The sequence below is a fragment of the Oryctolagus cuniculus genome, chromosome 4 (assembly GCF_051225735.1).
Source record: "Oryctolagus cuniculus isolate XC-2025 breed Fujian yellow rabbit chromosome 4, ASM5122573v1, whole genome shotgun sequence".
Classification (NCBI taxonomy): Eukaryota; Metazoa; Chordata; class Mammalia; order Lagomorpha; family Leporidae; genus Oryctolagus; species Oryctolagus cuniculus.
The window spans coordinates 62,693,977-62,714,686 of record NC_142870.1 but is presented as its reverse complement, the minus strand read 5'-3'; the positions used below and the strand labels follow the sequence as shown (position 1 = coordinate 62,714,686).

Here is a 20,710-nt window from a genome sequence, read left to right as displayed (position 1 = left end):
ATAAAAACGATAACTAGAGGCTGGCACTATGGCATAGTAAAGTCACCGTAAAGTCACCGTATGTCAGGTAAAGTCACCGCCTGCAGTGCTGGCATCCCATATGGGTGCCGATTCAAGCCCCAGCTGCTCCATTTCTGATCCAGCTCTCTGCTATGGCCTGGGAAAGCAGTGGAGGATGGCCCAAATCCTTGGGCCCTTGCACCTGAATAGGAGACCTGGAAGAAGCTTGTGGCTCCTGGCTTTGGATCTGCCCAGCTCCAGCTGTTGCGGCTATTTGGGGAGCGAACTAGCAGATGGAAGACCTCTCTCTCTCTCTCTGCCTCTGACTCTCTGTAAGTCTGCCTTTCAAATAAATAGTCTTAAAAAAAAAAAAGAAGAAGAAAAGTGACAACTAAATCCTGATCTTTGCATTGGCATGAGGATTCTGTTAGTATTTAAATATCCTATAGTAAATATACACTCAGGCTAAATGGCATCCATTTTTATTATGTGTACAATCCTAGACAATGGCATTCAGAGCTATATTCTAAAAGCAAATATTATAGAAATATTTAATAAGTTATCAAATAAAAATACTTTAGAAAATATTTCCGATTACTTCAGATTTCAATAATTGGAAAGTTGAAGAACAAAGTCCTTTACTGAAAATCACAACTAAAAACAATATTTATTTGCTCATTGGTAATTCACACCAAGTTCCTCAGTTTTATAAATCATCAGTATGCCATAAAGTATTTACATGTCAGTAAAACAATCACACATTTTATTCCCAGATTGGGAAAACTATACACATTTAAGTGGCCATTAAATTTAATATTAAAGTATTATTGTCCTATTTTAAAAGTTAAGTTTTTTTTCAAAGCCAACAGCTTTGAAAATAACTCAATTGCAAAAGGACAGATGATAATTATCTGAGTTTCAGATTCGATATAATTTGTGACATGTATGTATTTTAAAATTTTCTTCATTATGTGGTTTTCATATATAAAGGGGTTTCACAATCCAGGTACACATACCTCATTATTTTTAGGTAAGAAAAACTCTAAGATGATTGAATGCTGATTTGTTTTTTAATTAAAGTCAATGGCAGTACAAAAATAGCTTTAGGTACATAACCTACAACTATCTAGGATTTTAATACATTGACTTTCACCAATAACACACTATTGTGGAGGAACAAATCAGAGATTTTGAGACAGTTAATTTAAATAATTTCAGAATTTTAAAAGAAAAAATAACTTACTTGATGATGGAGATTAAAATGCCTCTTAAAAAATAAGTAAAATTGACAAGAAAAAATATACAATTGTCACACTTCCTCAACCAAGGTAGAAGGTGACTCCATCAGAGGGAAAGTTGAGACCAGCTCTGACAGCACATAGCTCTTGACTGCCTCACTGTTTCCAGGTAAGTCTGTAAGATGCACCTACAGTGCAGCTCTTACCAGTTAAGTCAAGACTTTCCATTGTGATTTCAATGGAACATCAGCACTTCCAGCTTCTGTGATGCAGCAGGATTCTGTGAAAGAGCCATAGCAAAGCAGTTAAAATGGTGAGCCATGAAGACCTTTCACACAAAGCTGACACTCACTGTCCCCAAATAAGATAAATGAATAGCCAAAGAATCAAAAATAGACAAACATTCCTATGCTAAAGCTATTCAGAGAAAGAAGCCTAAAGTGTTTATTGCCAATTTTAACAAAAAAAAAATCACTAAAATTAATCTGAGATTAAGGTTACTTATTTGTGGACTAAGAATTATAATCATTTCTCAGCCTTTGGGCCACAATCCAATGTAGAATTACAGGCAAATCCCTTGGGAAAACATGGGGTTAAACTGACACTCTGAGTAATTTCACGTTGTTTTAAATGGCCCAATTCAACTAAAAAATCTATGATTCAGACTGTAATATATTTTAAATTATCTTTTAATGTTTCACAGATAGTGAAGCTGGGGTGAGTTCTACAGATCAAAGCAGCTGTGGTAAGTGGGACAGGTTAAAAACTGTTACAAAAAAAATCAGTTCCTAACTACAAAAGATTAAGACAACACAAGAAAGAAGCTGAAAATAATAACAGTGTACATATAAATTAAATAAATGGAACATTTTACATTAATAACATAGTAAATATAGATGTATGCTTAAGTAACATCATTTTTACAAATAAAAAGTTATCATTTCAGTTCTTTGTGAGGAACACTTAGTTTCTAGGATGCCTCAGTGTTAATACTAAATCCACACTCAAGTAAAAAAGACAATTTCCTGTTCCCAGCAGATCATGACAACATATTTCTCTACAATATGTAAGTTACACACTGTAGAAATTGGATAGTACTTACTAGCTTACAGCTCTTATCAATACTATCAGTTATTTTAAGGCTCAGCAAAAGCATTTTTTTTTTCTAATCAGCTATATAATACAGAAGAAGTGGCTCTTCACATTAACTATCAAGAACGTGTAATGATTCATCTGAGCAATCCTATCTAGAATTAGATGAGTCAGTTGTTACCCAGTGCTATCAATGAAAACAATAGCTGGAAAGAATGAATAAAATATTAAATGGTCCCACGTAGCTTCACACAAGATACCACTTACTCATCCATACTTTTGATAACATGGATGTAGGTCAAACAATAAATCCATATATTTGAAACAAATTACAAAGGACCCATCAATAGTTTCAAATTAAATGCTTATTGGAGTCAGTGCTGTGGCACTGCGGGTAAAGTTGCCACCTGAGGTGCTGACATCCTTGGGCCCCTGCACTCGCGTGGGAGACCCGGAAGAAGCTCCCGGCTCCTGGCTTCTGATTGGCACAGCTCCTGCCGTTGCAGCCAATTGGGGAGTGAACCAGTGGATGGAACACCTCTCTCTCTCTGCCTCTCCTCTCTCTGTGTAACTCAGACTTTCAAATAAATAAACAAATCTTAAAAAAAAAAAAAAAGAAATTGATATTAAACTAAAAATATAATTTGTACTGCCAAAATTGAGAGAAAGGTCACACATTAATGTGAACAGTGTGGGCTTAATTCTTATTTTGGAAAGGGAGCCTATATGAGATGTAAGAAGTGTAGCTGGGCCAGCAAGGGGAAAATACTCAAGTGTGAACACAACCCTAGTGATGTGATTGTACTTTTAGAGCAAAGACTCAACAGAATTTTGTCTGGGCTACCCCAGGAATTTTTGCATTGCCTGAGTCTTACTTTAGCTTCCTCTCAGCTCCCCTTCACCCTCAAAGAGCCTTGGACTTCTGACTCTCCATGAGCTCTCACTACCTTGTTAATAACTTCCCTTCCCCTCTTCAAGGCCTCTGCTTCCGGCTCGTGACACCACCTCCCGAGTCCTGCCTACACCGCCCTGCCACAGCTCCAAGACTCCCTCTGAGAAACTTCATCACAGCAAGGGAGACAGTTATTTCTTAGACATCTGTTATTTGCCTCTTTCCATAAACAGGGCATCTGACTTGATATCTGAAAAAAAATATCTTAAAGATGTGGTCTATGTAAATATTAAAACATCCTAAAGCAACTGGCTCTCTGGCATAGGACACACATTGCCCTTTAGGTTCTATGTTTTGAAAAGCTTATTATACTGAAAATATGAGGTGTCACTTATTACAATGAGACAAGCTCCCAATTAGTGTTAATATCTAATATAGCATCCAAAGGCACATCATGGTAAAATCCCATTCTATACCAAAATCATGTGTTCTGCACCCTGATCCCACTACTTCCTAGTCAGAGCAGAAGAGACTCCAAGGGAACCATGTTGCCCACTTACACGGAAGCATATTTAATCCCCACGAATGATTGCTTTTCTGATGTTTTCATCAAATCCCTGGGTAACAGATTAAGCTTTAACTAACTCATTTTCATACATATCCTTAATTCAATCAAGCCCAATAAAAGTTATTCTGAACTGCAATTATTTGCTAAGGAACAATTACATTCAAATGGGGGGGGGGGGGAGGGTGGCTAGGCATGATACAATGCAAAGTACCGAAGCCTCTCCCTTTATGGAGCGAGAACAACAAAGATAGCTAAACTAGGAGAAAGCAAATATATTTTTCCCTCATCTTCCTGAAAACAGAAAACTCATGTTTTATACCTGGGGGGGGGGGGGGGGCAGGAAGGAACCTGAGGAAGCAAACATGAAAATTATTACTTTCAACTGTGTTTATGCTTTGAAAGGGTCTACATTTCTAGTCCAAGAGTCATCATGACCTCTGAGAGTCAACACAAGCCCAGGTCATAAACCACCAGTTCTAATATCCTCTCTTCCACTCCATCTTCACTGGCTTCCTCCATCTTCTCAACAAAATATACTCCAACCTCCACTTCACAATGCAGTTTTTCTTAAAAAGATTTTTCCTATTTTAAAACTACTTCTTCTCTACATGAATACAATTCTTATCTTATCCTAAACTCACTTTTCTAAACATACATAATTATAAATGAACTTAAAAATAACTCCAACTCTAAATTCCAGGTAATGGAATGATGTACTCAAGCCTGTACAAAAAATTTTTGCTTGATTTAACTAAAGCCTTCCCTGCCCTGTTCGTGCCTAAATAAGGTTTTGTTTCTCCACTACTCTATGTACTCTTTTAATCTCAACAGTGGCATCTGACACATTATACAGTATTGAAAATGATGCTGTTACGTAATTTTGCCCAATGCAGCCCATGTCTCAGGTCACTGTGGTTTACCATAGGCCAAAGGCCTACAAATGATAAACGGATAGGCTGACCTCCAGTTAAATTATTTGGTGAAATAAAATATGTTCACATAGACAATGAAAACATCAAGGACACATATACATAAACTAAACTAATAAGACACAATATGAATACATACAACACTTTGGTTAAGATCACTGCCCTTTTTAGTTGAGGTTTGAACCACAGCTATTTCACAGGCATTTCTGGCCAGGTACCAATTTTTTAAGTATGTCTTCAATGGAAAAAATATATATATAATGTACTTATTTATTTTTAATTGACATATAAAAAGTGTACATATGTATGAAATATCATGTAATATGTTGACTACACTGTGTAATATCCAATCAAGGTAAACATATGTATCTTCTCAAATATTTAACATTTTTATGGTGAAAATATTCAAATTCCTTCCTTCTAGTTTTAAGAGAAATATATATTACATAATCATTATCTGTGATCATCAAGCACCAATTTTTGACTGACATTACAAATGCCAGCTATACTAAGGATGCAAACCTTTAAAAGAGCAAACCTGAATTACCTCTTAGTCACCTACCCAGTTTGACCTTCACATGTCCTCATGACCCAGAGCCTTTCAGTTAAGAAACATTAAATATAGGAATAAAGGCAGATATGTCTTCAGAGTTCCCCTGAAATCTAGCAACAAATCATAGTAACTGTACTAAGTAATTACTGATTTGTCCATTTATTTGGACTTCCCAGTAAGGTGTAAGAAAGCACTCAGTAGTAGAGACAAAACTCTAGCACTTGTTTAAAATAGGTCTTCTATGATAGCAAGATGAACACCTGAGAAATCCCTCCCATTTAGTACTCAACATTGTACCAATTATAAAACTGTATTTCCAAAACTAACTATAACCTACCCGAATCCACAGAACAACAACGGAAATGATGTGCCCTTTATTGTTTGGGTAATCACATACACACAGAGAAGTTACAGAACAATAAAACAATACACAATAAATCTGAAATGATAAGCAAAGAAATTAAAAACAAAAAAAGGTAAGAATCTAAAAGGAGATCTGTGCACAAAATAGTAAAGCCAGAACTCGAAGCACTGATGGCAATGTGGGATAGAAAGAGAGACGGGACGAAGAACGTGTTAGAGGCTGAGGAAAGGCTCAGTGTTTAGATGGCTTCCTGAAGGGACCGGAGGTAGATCTGGTTGAAACACGGGGTTCACATCAGACAGTGGGACACGAGGGACAGGCATGTGGCCTAGCAGTTAGCATATCGCAAGGGATGCGAGCTTCCCTTAGTGGAGCTCCTGGGTATGAGTCCTCACTCCAACTTCTTATTGATGTACATGGTGGAGGTAGGAGGTGATGACTCAAGCAGATGGGTCCCTGCCATTCATGTGGGAGACTTTGATTGAGTTTCCACCTCCTGGCCTCAGCCTGGTTCAACTGCAGTTATTGTGAGCATTTGGGGAGTACCCCAGTGGATGTGAGATCTATCTTTGGCTCACTCTCTACTGTGTGCATGCTCTCTCTCTCGCTCTCTCTCTCTCTTCTCTCTTTGGCTCGCTCTCCCATGTATATATGCATGCTCGCGCTTCTCTCTCTGGCTCACTCTCTCTCTAGTGTGTGAATGTGCTCTCTCTTGCGCTCTCTCTGCTTTTCAAACAAATAAAAATTTTTAAAAACACGAAAGTGACAAAAGAAGTACGGGAAAATGAGAAAACAAGGTGATTTGCTCTTTTTTCTGTCCATAGTCTCCTTCAGTAAGATTAGCAGCACGGTGTTGTGCTCAATCTACTGGCGTTAGGGTTTATTGCCTTGCAATAGCAGGCCTATTCCTAAGCTTCTCTGAGTCTCTATTCCTCATCTGTGAAACAGAGATAACAGACCCCACTATCTCAGGGTATCTTAAAAACTAGTGAAGTTATTATAAATACAAAATTCTTGGCATATAGTAAGTGCTAAATAAATGTTAGTATTCTCTGAGTTAAAACTAAGTAGCAGAAAAGCATTTGATACAGTTATATTGTGAACACACTTAAGTTTGCCTTAAATATTCTCAGCATTTAGATGCTGTATGAATTGCTATTTGCTCAAATGGTGTTTCATCGTAGATTTTATTTTAGTTCAGGTGGCTTTAACATAAATTTAATTCTGACAGTCTGAGCAATCACTTTCTACTCCTACTTAGCTGATTTGAAAATATGGATATTTTATTCTAATGATCATTTGCCATGAATTTGTGGCTTTAAGAACCATGGTGGAACCATGAATTTCTGCAGTTTCCATGAGCACAAGCGGAAAATGAGTAGGCATTAGTCCAGTCAGATGGCTTGTCAGGGAGGCACTAAATGCTTCTTTTATACTCCTATGAACTGCATAAATGAGCCTTTGACCTTCTCAGGCAGGGGAAATTGCACATTTAAAGTAGAAGGAGTTTTACTTCCAGGAACAATATAAAAACATGCTTGCCAGCAGTATCTACATCAGGAATAATGACAAGGGAACTCCCAGGTGCTTTGGGAAGATTCATTAGCTCTAGCAAGCCACTGAGCATTAAATTAGAAAATAAACGGTTAGGATCATCCCAGCCCTACCACACCCACTGCCAATGCCACCGTAGGATGCTTCTCAGAGACTGGGAGACCTCAGTAAACGCTGATCTGCACATATAGGAACTAGCCTGCCCCTTCCAGAAAGGGTCTGCAGGTGAAACTCACTGGAGAGACCTCAGAAACACCTTGTCCTCTGAAGGAAGAATGAGTTCCCTGGGCAGCTTTCAAGTGGGCAACAATTTATAATATATAGCAAATCATATTCTTACGGGAAATAAAAACTTGATCCAAAGTCATTTTATTAAAAATTGTCAGTCATCAGCAATTTATGTAATTCTAAATTATTCAAAAGTGTCCCATGATGAGTGTTAATCTGCTTCCTTTTGAAGTTATTTATTCACAAAGCATTATTCATAGGACAAATAATAACTGAGTTTTTGTTAAACTTTTTTTTTTATTTGACAGGTATATAGACAGAGAGAGGAGAGGCAGAGAGAGAGAGGAGTTCCATCCGCTGGTTCACTCCCCAGTTGGCCGCAATGGCAGGAGCTGCACCAATTCGAAGCCAGGAGCCAGGTGCTTCCTCCCGGTCTCCCATGCGGGTGCAGGGCCCAAGCACTTAGGCCATCCTCCACTGCCTTCCCGGGCCACAGCAGAGAGCTGGACTGGAAGAGGAGCAACCAGGACTAGAACCGCACCTCAGGCGGAAGATTAACCAAGTGAGCCATGGCACCGGCCCCGTTTGTTAAACATTTTTAAAGATTTATTTTATTTATTTGATAGAGTTACAGAGAAGGAGGGAGAGATTAGAGAGTGACATCTTCCATCTGCTGGTTCATTCCCCAAATGGCTTAACAGTTGAAGCTGGGCCAGGCCGAAGCCAGGAGCCAGGAGCTTCATCTGGGTCTCTGACATGGATGCAGAGGCCCAAGTAAATGGGCCATCAGCAGGAAGGTGAATTGGAAGGGGAGCAGCCAGGACCTGAACCGGTGCCCATATGGGATGCTGACATTGTAGCCCCCAGCTTAACCTGCTGCGCTACAGTGCCAGCACCAGTAATTGGCTATTTAAATCAGGAAACTCCCAGAAATGTTTCTTAGGATGTTCAGTTATAAAATCTCCATTGATAAAAACCAAGTAAGATCTAGGAAGCTTAAGTGCCAGGACAAAAGGTATGCAACTGGCCTGTGACCCAACCGGGGCAACACTCCAGGTTTTCACAGTGCTTTTCCATCACTCCACATTGCTGTCCTCTCAGGATATGTTATTCCCTATTAGACATCCTATGAATTACAGAATGTTGGAGGCAAATGAGAGTTGGATATTGTTCAGTTCAACCCCTTCAGCCACATAGCAGGATAAGAGGCAGAAGTAGGTCAGAATCCAAGCCTCCTGCTATGGTTAGCACATCTGCCCCCTTCCCACTGCTCTTCTATGATCTTGACCATCAGTCTGATCGGCAGTTTGGCGGCTATAGTATAGCAGGAGGGTCTAGACCAGATTACATCACATCCCTATTCTTGTGGCTGTCCACAGCAGCAAGGTTCAGCTGGAAAAGCATCATTCAAAAGGGCTTTGCCCAGATATGGAATCAACTAACGTATTCATCAACAGGTGAGCGGATAAAGAAAATGTGCTCTATATACACAATGGAATATTATTTAGACATAAAAAAAGACATTTACAGCAAAATGTAAGGAACTAGAAACCATTATGTTAAATGAAATAAGCCAGTCACAGACAAACACTGACTGCATGTTCTCCCTCATACGCAGAAGCATAAAAAGAAAAAAAAAAAAAAGAATCTGAAGTTATAGTAGTGATTACTAGAGGCTGGGGGAGGGAGAGGGAAGAGGACAGAAAAAGGTTGGTTAATAGCACCAAAACACAGTTATACAGAAAGAATTGGTTTTTACTGTTCCACAGCACAGTGGGGCAATTACAGCTCACAATAATTTACTTCATATTTTATAAAGAACTAGAAGAGAGGAGCTGGTAGGCTCCAAGCAGAAAGATAAAGGCTTATTACCAGGTTTGATCAGCTTATGCTATAACCTATATTGCAATAGCACACTGTGTCCCATCAAAGTGTGTAAGAATTACATGTTAATCACACACAGGAAAAAAAAGACTAAATTTTTACTCAGGGTTGAGTCAGAGAACGCGTCCTGGCTCTTGAACACTTCTACATTTCTAGTCAGAAGATGGAGAAAGATGCCTTTTTAGCTATAGAAGTAAGCACACAAATTGTTTCTTTCTGTTTTAAAATATTTTTATAAGTACATTAAAGAGTTAATTCCATGTGTTTGGAGGAGATAATCTGAGAATTCACTGTACTTTCTGCTCAAATTTGCTATAAATCTTAAACTGTTCTAAAATAAATTCATTAATGAAGAGAAAAAGTTAATGTCAATTTACTTCTTTCTAACAATATATGTATTAGGTTATATACTGACTGGAAAATGACAAGCCAATGCCAGTTGTGAATATATGAAAAATAATTCTCCCTTAAATGCTCACCCCACTAGAAATACTTAGTACCAATTAAAATTATGTCCTCTATTAAACTAACCACATGCCCTACATCACCTCTGTACAGAATAAATGCTCTGACAGTAATTAATTCTCAATAAATGCTCTCTGCATTAGTAGCTACTGCTCTTCTCGCTTTTAATATTTTAAATAATATAAGACATCTAGTTCAAATTAAACCAATTAAAAATATCAAAGGAAATATTCTCCAACTGCTTCCATTGGTGGACATGGGGCTTATCCTTTGCTACTCATTCCAGTGTAGTGACCCACAGAAATCAGTGTTGTACAACCCCGGGGCCACCAATTTCAAAAACTGCAAGGCAAATGGCAAAAAAAAGAGGCTTACTCTGAAGCGGCCCCAGAGACATCTGAAGTAGCCATGGTTCTCAATATTGCTAATACACATTTTGAAATTTTAACTGCATGTAGTTAACAAAACCAGATTGTGTCACTTTTCAAGTTGAAAGGGAAACTCACTAGAGAAGTTTTTCTAAGAGAACAATCTGCTACAAAAATGTACTTTCTATGGTGGCTTGTTTTTTTTCTTCTTACTAGCTGTTGAACTCTTAGTGTGGAATTAATGTTATGAGTATAAAGTAAACTAAAAATAGATCATTGTAAACATCAAGAGAGGGAATAGGAGAGGAAGGAGGAAGGGTGGGAGCAAGGATGGGAGGGAGGGTTGGATGGGAAGTATCACTCTGTTCCTAAATCTGTATACATGAAATTTGTATACCTGAAATAAATTTTTTTAAAAAAAGAAAAATATTTATTTTATTTTAACTTGAAAGAGTTACACAGAGAGAGGGGGAGATAGAGAGATCCTCCATCTGCTTCACTCCCCAAATGGCCACAATGGCCAGGGCTGGCTGGGCCAGTCTGAAGCCAGGAGCCTAGAACTCTATCCAGGTCTCCCACATTGGTGGCAGGAGTTCAAGTTCTTGGGCCATCTTCTGCTGTTTTCCCAGGTGCATTAGCAGGGAGTTGGATTGGAAGTAGAAGAGCAGGGACTCAAACTGGCACCCATAGGGGTTCCTGGGTGTCACAGGTAGAGGCTTAACTAGTACACTACAATGCCAGCCCCTCTTGGCTGACTTTACTCAAGTAGAAGATAACAGACATACTTATTTCTTTTGTTTCTACTCAGCATATATTCATATACATATGTGTATATATATATATATATATATATGTAAAAGCACTTTAATTTTGGCAAAACACTTCATGTACCTTGGGTGTATGTGTATTTTAGGAAAAGAGTCCATGTACATTGAGTGGGACTGACCTAATTCTACCCAAGCGTCAGGGATAGAAATATCATCCAGGCTTGGCCAATCATCTTATCCCAGCTTCCTGGACACTGGCTGGGTGAGGAATGCATATGAAATCTGAATCTCAGCACAGCTTGCAAAATAAATAATAGATAAGTTATACTATATTATTACCACTGCCTCAAGTGACAGCAGAAAAGCGAGTAGGATGGGTATGGAGTTTTGTTAAGTGAGAGAGAGAATTTTGAAGTACTAGATCACAAATCTAGTCTCTTGAAAAAAAAAGTGGAATACTTTTTTTACATACTCTATTCCAAATCCTAATTTAAAGAAATGTACTCAATATTTTTGACACATCATGATATTCAGTAAGTCAAGATGTTTAGGTTTTAAATCTCTACTTCTGTTAGACTAACTTCTCCTTCTATCTGTATTTCCCATAAAGAGCAGCTGCAGTTTTCAAAGTGAACACTGAAAAACAGGCACAAATTAATTTGACTTGTAAAACTAATTCTAAGGACATTTCCAGGATCTTGGAATTTCCTATGCATAGTGGTCTATGTAAATGGAAAATGGCACACAATTCATTCTCCATGCAAGAGTAGAGCCTGAAATTACTTTTTCTTAGATTTGGGAGGAAACAGACAAAACAAAAACTGTGATCACTTTGGTGAGTTCCCTTGGACACCTCTAGAAAAACATAACCAATTTTTGAAGAAGTAAAAGGTATCAACATCAAAACTATCCTCAATGTAACTTGTACATGGAAGCATTTGAGTCACTGTTGCATATGCTAACAGAACCAAAAACTGGGTATTATTTAATTTATGAGATAACTGGTTTCTTCACCAAATCCCTCACATAAGTTTACTTGACCCAGTTCACCTTCATCAAAGCTGAACATAATATATGTGATGCGGTCCCACATGAACATCCACACACAATCAAAAACCCAAACTTCAAACAACTGAGTTCTGACATTACTCAGATTCCACGCAGAGAATGCTTGCCATAATTTAAAAACAACACAAATATCTGTTTCTTGCTTTAGAACTAAAATGAATACATGGAAAGGAATATAACTAAGTATAAATTCAGATCTAGGATTCATTTCCAAACATGATTTGTATAAGGAGGTTTTTTTCAGCCAAAATTGAACTTCAAATATTATACTTTGGGGGTAAGCAGTAATAATAATAATGCACACTGCATTTCAATTCTAGCTTGGGGTTCACAGTCCTAAAAGAATCTAGTCAGTATCAAGAGTTTCACATGATGAATCTTGAAGATATACTGTAAGACACAACTTGAAGAGGCTTGAAACTCAAGTCTATTTGTTTACAGGAAAATCTGCAACACAGTTCAACATGACTGCTAACAAAATAATCAATTGATTAGGTTCCCTTTTTCCCAAATCCCACTCCCATTCCCCTTTCTCCCTCCGACAGAACCACGTTGATTTGTTTACTAAATATTTTGTATATGTGTTAATTTGCATAGCGCTGAGAATGGTTACATCAGAGAACAGAGGTAGAGGAAAGGACAGATGTCAAGAACAGGGAAACTTAAAAGTTTCTCTTTTGGGCTGGGTGCCGGTTCAAGTACCGCTGCTCCACTTCTGATCCAGCTCCCTGGTAATGCACTTGGAAAGCAGCAGAAGATGGCCCAAGTGTTTGGGGCCCCTGCATCCATGTGGGAGATCTGGAGGAAACTCCTAGCTCCTGGCTTTGGCCTGGCCCAGCCCTGGCTATTGTGTCCATTTGGGGAGTGAATCAGCAGATGAAAGATCAATCTCTCTCTACCTTTCCAACAAATGAATAAATTTTTTTTAAGAAAAGTTCTTCTTTGGAAATTCTAGCATGAAAACTCAATATATGCTACATGATATTATGCCTAAATTAAAAATCTCCAATTTATAGAGTAACAAAAGTAGCATGTAAACACAACACAGTTTTATAAGTAAGCATTGTTATCTTTACCTGTTCATAACCCTAGTATCTATAATCTAAACTTAGTATCATTAAGTAGAATGGGTAAAAGTCCAAAAGCAGAAAATAGAAGATGCTCATCTTAACTAAAAAGCATGTTAAATGACATATTGCAAAACAAGTCACGCCAGCGCCGCGGCTCACTAGGCTAATCCTCCGCCTTGCGGCACCGCCACACCGGGTTCTAGTCCCAGTCGGGGCACCGGATTCTGTCCTGGTTGCCCCTCTTCCAGGCCAGCTCTCTGCTGTGGCCCGGGAGTGCAGTGGAGGATGGCCCAAGTACTTGGGCCCTGCACCCCATGGGAGACCAGGAGAAGTACCTGGCTCCTGCCATCGGATCAGCGTGGTGCGCCAGCCGCAGCACACCAGCCGCGGCGGCCATTGGAGGGTGAACCAACGGCAAAGGAAGACCTTTCTCTCTGTCTCTCTCTCACTGTCCACTCTGCCTGTCAAAAAACAAACAAAAAAACAAACAACAACAACAACAAAAAGTCACATTGTGAAGTACTCAAAACCAAATCAGACTTAGTAGAACCACACTGTCCAGCAAGGACAGATGAAAGCTCACTCTACCTGGCACTGTCTGTCTGAATCAGGAAGAACGCAAACAACTCCAGTGCCTCTAGGCCAGACAATTACAGAGGGGGCCTGAGCAATCCTGTTGAGACAGAAGGGTTGAAGGAAATGAAAATGTTACTCTGGAAAAACAGCAGCAGTATTTTCACATCCTTTCAGGGTCTTACAAGGAAGAGACCACAGACATAATTTTGCATGGTGGTCTCAGAGTTTAAAACTGAAATCAATTAGCAGATGTCTCTAGGAGGTAGCTTAGAGGCTTCAGGATAAGGAAAATTCTTCTAACCATCAGATGCATCCAAAAACAAAGTGAGATATCCTCTCGGATATTTTTCTATCAATGGAGAGGCTCATATAGAAACATGGTAAGTTATTATATGCAAATTCATACAGGACAGGGAGGCCTTACATTGTTAAGATCCTATCATTTAAAGATTCTCTAGCTCACAGAGAAAATGAAGCAGAAGAGAGCAAAAGCCATTTGAGCTGAGGCCTAGAATTCACTTTGCCTAGCAGCCATGATGCCCAGAGACCATAGGTCCAGCCCCTTGCTCTGTGGCAAACATGCTAGTGCCATAATTTATCAAAGGAAAGTTGAGGTTACTTGATTTTTAAATGACAATTAATATCAGTATTAGTAAAATTCTTTAAGGAACTGAGAACTGATCATATACTAGTTTCTAACAGCCTTAGTTAAGACATTTTTATTGCATTGTCTTATGAAATGTACTTTCAGCATCTACTTAGCTGAACTTGCAAGGTAAAGAATGTACCCCAGAACTGAAGATCAAAAGGTGAATATTTTTGTAGAATTAACATACCTTATAATCAACTTCCTGAGGGAATGTGCTGTTTTTCCCCTGCCAGGGAACATTCCCTTTCAGTTAAAATTCCACTGTACAGATAACTACTGTGATACCCAGGGAGTTCATTTGTTCGTTCTTTCTTTCCTTTTTTTTTTTTTTTCAATCACACATTTTTATTCTATAAATCCTTCTGTGAATGTCAACCCAAACACCTGACATAAAAGCAAAAACCAAAACTCCAAAAATCCTAACTTTAAAAATCATATTTTCTCTTTAAAAATTAACTTCAAATAAATTACAAGTAGATACAACACCTAGCCACTTCCAATACACAAAGCACTAATAAGCAAGAAGAAACAAGCATTTTTAAGTTTCCACTGAAAGTTCCCACTAGGGTCTGAAATTGAAAGTCATTAGCCAGCTCTATCAGAAGGCGGCCAGATCACGGATTCTGAGAATCATTTTCAATTAACTTTGGAAAATTCTCATCTCTCATAAATTTATACTCATGTTTCCTATAGTTAAAACAAATAAATTTTGCATTTCTTAGACACAATTCAAAAGGTTAGCAACTGCAGAGAAGTTGAAGAGTGTTTAGTAGAAGGAAAACTCAACTGAGATTCAAATGCTATTAGGTTGCTACTGATAACTCACAAATAGCAAAACGAATGCATGCATGTGCAACATTTATATGTAAGAGATTCCCCACAAAAAAAGTCTTTAAAAACAAAACAAAGCCCAAAAATTTATTTGAAGCTACTAGTTTTTTTCTTTTCAATTTTTTAAAAAAGCAAATCCTAAAAAAGGAGAATGATTTTAACCCAAACATGCACGAATGAAACCTATACTACATATCCAACACAAAAATGCTCAGAGCTGGACATCTGGCCCAGTGGTTAAGAGGCCACTTGGGACACCAGTACTCCTTACTGGAGTACCAGGGTTTGAATCTTAACTCTGCTACCAATTTCAGCTTCCTGCTCATACACACCTTGGGAGGGAGCAGGTGATGTTTCAAGTAGTTGGGTCCCTGCTACCTGCATGGAAGACCTGGACTGAGTTCCTGGCTCCTAGCTTCAGCCTGGCCCTATGCCACACCTTGAGGGAATTTAGAGAATCAATCAGTAGATGGAAGAGTTCTATTTCTCTAGCTTTCCTGTGCTCCCGCTCGCTCTCCCCCTATTTTTTTCCCCTCTCACCTTTTCTCCCCTTTTTCTCCCCTTCTCCCTCTTCCTGGTTTTCAAATAAAATAAAATAATAAAAATGCTTTTAAAATACTTGGTTGGGCCGGTGCCTTGGCTCACTTGGTTAATCCTCCGCCTGCGGCGCCAGCATCCCATATGGGCGCCGGTTCTAGTCCCAGTTGCTCCTCTTCCAGTCCAGCTCCCTGCTGTGGCCTGGGAGGGCAGTGGAGGATGGCCCAAGTCCTTGGGCACCTGCACCGGCATGGGAAACCAGGAAGAGGCACCTGGCTCCTGGCTTCAGATCGGCATAGCTCTGGCCGTAGCAGCCATTTGGGGGGTGAACCAATAGAAGGAAGACCTCTCTCTCTCTCTCACTGTCGTCTAACTCTATCTGTCAAATAAATAAAAAAAAAAAAGAAAAAAAGTTAAAAAAAAAAAAACTTGGTTAGAATCTTCTAGATGATCTAAACCAGGAGATTTATTTGTAGTTTTGATCTTTTTCTAACACTTTCTCCTACCACACAAATCTTCTATACTGATTTCCTTCCTTTATTCTAAACATTTTTATTATTTTCATCCAGGTACCAGGGTACTTTGTGAGGTACATTTGATTAGGCAACAGTCTGATGGGCCAGTGAAATGGGGACTATCTACAAACTGAGCCCAAGGGCTTACAGGTCTGGCTAAAGTGGCAAGGTGGTATGAAAGCTGGTGTTCCAGGGTTTAGCAGTGAGGAGGGAACCAAGTAGGCAGGGCCAGGCAGAAGTCAGGACTCATTCTGGGTCTCCCACGTTGGTGGCAGGGACCTAGGTTCTTGCATCACCAGCTGCTGCCTCACAGGGTACACTGTATCAGTGGGAAGTTGGATGGGAAGCAGATCCCAGGCACTATGATATGGGACAAGATATAGAAATGGGTGTACCAACTAGCAGCAGTTTAACTCACTGAGCCACAAAGTCCACCCATCCTGGTTACTGCCTTTAACATAGTAATGCCAAGTAGGAATGACAAGTGGAGGGGACAGGATGATGAGGAAGTGAATGGAGAAGGGCTATACCATATCCTCTGTGAGGCTGCCAAAGAGATTTGACAGTGGTTTGTTAAAAAAAAATCATACGCACATTTAATATTAATTTATGGACTGCTATTTTACCATTCTCTGGTATCTTTGTTCCTATATTAACAACCTTACATGTACAAATTGTGAGACTCTATATATTCATAGCTTCTGGATAGCTTTCAAATAAACAAATAAAGAAGTTTTAATGTTTTGTTTTTCAGTTTATTTTGGTTTGGTTTGGTTCCTTCTCATTAGCAATTAATTTGCATTTCAGCTTCTTTTTGGAAAGAAGAGGTGCTAAGGGACAAAGCTACTAAACAACTAGGGAACTTAACTATTCAAATCACCCCAAATATCCATCCTCAGCCGTGCAAGCTCAGTACAAAGAGACACAAATCTTATCAGGGGGAAAATGCTTAACTACTCTAGAAATTGCAGACTTCCCAGAGTTCAGATCAAACATCTAAAAAGTAAACACTTCACAATTATAAAGAAATCAAAACACTTCTTTCATGTAGAAAAGATCAAGGATATAAGAAGGCTGTTTTTGAGGGACATGTTAGTTTCCCATGCAGAATTTTTCTAGACAAAAAGATGCTTCCCTCAGGTACTAATACATGTTCTAAGAGTTTCCAATCTCTCAGCTTTATAAGTTCTCATTTTGTTTTAACAAAGAAAAGCATGCTTCTGAGGGCCAGTTTTTAGAGCAAAACCATGTAAACTACACATCTGGACCAAAGAAATGCTAATAGTATCAAAAGTATTTCAAAACTCTAAAAATCAGTGATTGCTAATTATGTGATACCACATTTCCTTTTTTTGTTTTTTTTTTGGTTCCATTTCAAAATGTGTACTAATATCCTCTGAATTTTATTATTTCACTGAGATACCTGAAGAATCTGTTCAACTATAGGGTCCAAGGAACCCTAACAAAATTTGTCTCATATTAAAAATGGTACATGTAAGAAAGATATGAGAAAACCAAAATTATGAAATTATTTAAGATTTACTTATTTATTTGAGAGGCAGAGTTACAGACGGTGGGATGGGGTGGGAGGGGGAGAGGTCTTCCATCCATTGGTTCACTCCTCAAAGGGCTGCAATGGTCAGAGCTGGGCTGATCTGAAGCCAGGAGCCAGAAACTTTCTCTGGGTCCCTGACAGGGGTGCAGGTAGGGGCCCAAGCACTTGAGTCATCCTCCACTGCTTTCCCAGGCCAATAGCAAGGAGATGGATCACAAGTAGAACAGCTGGGACATGAACGGGCACTCATATGGGATGCCAGAGCTACAGGTGAAGGCTTAACCTACTGTACCACAGCTCTGGACCCGAAAACCAAAATTATTTAATCCATAAATTCTGCCTCAATTTCTTTACTGAGAGGTTTCAAATAATAACCTCAAGCAATTATATTTTTAAGGATTTATTTATTTGAAAGGCAGGGTAATCAGAGAGAGAGGGAGAGATGCAGTGAGTTGGGGCAGTGAGGGGAGGACAGGTGGCAGAGAAAGAAAGCGAGAGAGAGAGAGAGAGAGAGAGCGCTTCCATTTGCTGGTTCACTCCCCAAATATCCTCAACAGTCAGGGTTAGGCCAGGCTGAAGCCAGGAGCCAAGAACTCCACCTGGGCCAACCACATCAGGGTGGCAGTGGTCCAAGTGTTTGGCCATCTTCCACTGCCTTCCCAGGCACAATAGTCTTGAGGCTGCCAAGTTTTAAACTGGCATCCCTAACTTTGTATTTTTGACATCTGAGTTGACAGTATATTATAAAGCAACAGGGCAATATAACTTAATTTCATTCCAATACAAGAAAAAGAAGTAAACACTAGTTAAATACATATTATTTGTACATCTATGCAGTTTTCACTTACAATCAACTATTTTAGTCTTTGCTCATTAATAATTTGACTCAAAAATACAGAATCATATCTATCTTTCTGTACTGTTTAAAACTGTTACAGTGAACATTTATACTGTTAATGTATTTTTTAATGATATGGAGCCCTCCAGTGGTCAAATATTTGTATATTATCATGATAAATCATGATATTTTACTAACTGCATTGGATACCACTTCCTTATGGACTAGATTTTATCCTCTATTTAGAGAAGAAAATTGTTCCAATTAATTTTGTTCATAAATAATCAGATGTAATTAGACTCCGGATGTTACAAAATGCAGAGTATTTTCTAGTGTTATAGTATCCTTACTAGTTATTGCTATAATGAGAAAATACTCAGAAATATATTTAATATCAGTGTAAGAAAAAAAGGAAGCAACTTTTTCAAATACCCAAGAACAATTCATTTAAAGGAAAACTCAAGGACCAGTGCTGTGGTGTACTATATGGGTACCAGTTCAAAATATGACTGCTCCATTTCATTTTTTTTAAATATTTTACTTATTCCTTTGAAAGGTAGTGTTACAGACAGAGAGAGGGAGAGATAAAAGTTCCATCTGCCAGTTCACTCCCCAAATGGCTGCAACAGCCAGAGCTGGGCCTATCCAAAACCAGGAGTCAGGAGCTCCTTCTGGGTCTCCCACACAGGTACAGGGGCCCAAGCACTTGGGCCAATCTCCACTGCTTTCCCAGGCCATCAGCAGAGAGCTGGATCAGAAAAGGAGCAGCTGGGACACACAAATGGGGTCCTATGTGGGACGCCGGAGCCGCAGGCTGAGGCTTAGCCTGCTATGCCACAGTGCCAGCCCCTGTATCACTTCTGATCCAGCTCCCTGCTAATGTGCCTGGGAAAGCAGCAGAAGATAGCCCAGATCTTTGGGACCCTGCAGCCACGTGGGAGAGTCAGATGAAGTTCCTGGCCCCTGGCTTCAGCCTGGCCCAGCCCTGGCCATTGTGGATAGAGATCTGTTCTCTCTCAATCTAAACTCTGTCTTTCAAATCAATAAATCTTTAAAAGAAAAGGAAAATCATTAAGAAAGTTCATGTTTTCTTTTTGTAATACATAAAGCAATGTATATTCTTGTTATGGACTATTTTCTAAATAATTTAGTAAATGTCCTCTTCAAAATAGGCAATCATTATATCACTATCAATATTAAGACATAACTTCTTCAGAAAAGAGCAAGAATATTTGAGTCTATTTAACCTTCGAGAAAGCAGAAGCAGTTAAATTATACTCAATCTCATACACAAACACATCCACAAATGTATAGACTAGACTTAAAATACATTATGCTTCTTCAATGATGTGTACTTGGAATTAATCAAATTAAATGAGTTCACTGTGGTCAAAATTGTACCTTATAGCATTTATCAACATTTTTGCATAAAATTCTAATCACTGTTACTACTTGATACCAATTGAGCTTCTAAACAAATAATTATAAGACTTTATCTTTTCACTCAGAGATCAGTGTTTACTTCTTCCCCATACAGACACATTAAACCTTCGTCTGCATTTGGAAAACAATCAGAAATGAATTTCTACTATCTAGGACTGTCAAAAGGAAACACACTAACCAATTAGGCACTAGGCATCCATCAGGTTCCACAAGTATTCACTGGAATACTGCCATTTAATTGCTACAGTAATCATATAAGGTAGGTGGTAGCCAGTATTCAAGATGGTCCCAATGACTTACGCCTCCTGATAGTCCTCTTCTAAATTGGACAAAGATGACCTGTGTAACTGTAGAAACAACAGAGTGAAAATTCTGAGGCTAAGTCATAAAAGATACTGTGGCTTCCACTTTCATCTCTCTTGGGCTGCTTGTTTCAAGGGATTCCAACTGCAATACAAAGGCATGCAAGAACCCCTATGGAAAGGTCCACATGGTAAGGAACCTCATGGTGCCCTCCTGAAAGCCAGGCAGTATCTTGCCAGGTACATGGGTGAGCCAAATTACAGTGATCCTCCACAGATCATGCTTCCTCCACAGTCAATGCTTCACATGAATGCTGCCCAACCTAACATTTTGAGTAACTTCAGGAGACACCCTGAGCCAGAATCATCAAACTAAGCCACACTCAAATTCCTGACCCATAAGAGCTGTGAGTGATTATTCTAA

General features: G+C 38.9%; 1 protein-coding gene across 31 annotated transcripts in view; it reads right to left on the bottom strand.

Annotated features, from left to right (window-relative positions):
• BBX (BBX high mobility group box domain containing) overlaps positions 1-20,710 on the bottom strand; it is a 285,277-nt gene that overhangs the window by 166,778 nt on the left and 97,789 nt on the right. For 27 of the 31 annotated variants that reach the window (XM_089330703.1, XM_089330702.1, XM_051819091.3 and 24 more), the window contains one exon: positions 1,445-1,518. The exons of the other annotated variants lie outside the window; for them this stretch is intronic. The gene's annotated coding sequence lies outside the window, so the exon portion shown is untranslated. The remainder of the gene's footprint in view (positions 1-1,444; positions 1,519-20,710) is intronic. 31 annotated transcript variants of the gene reach the window in all.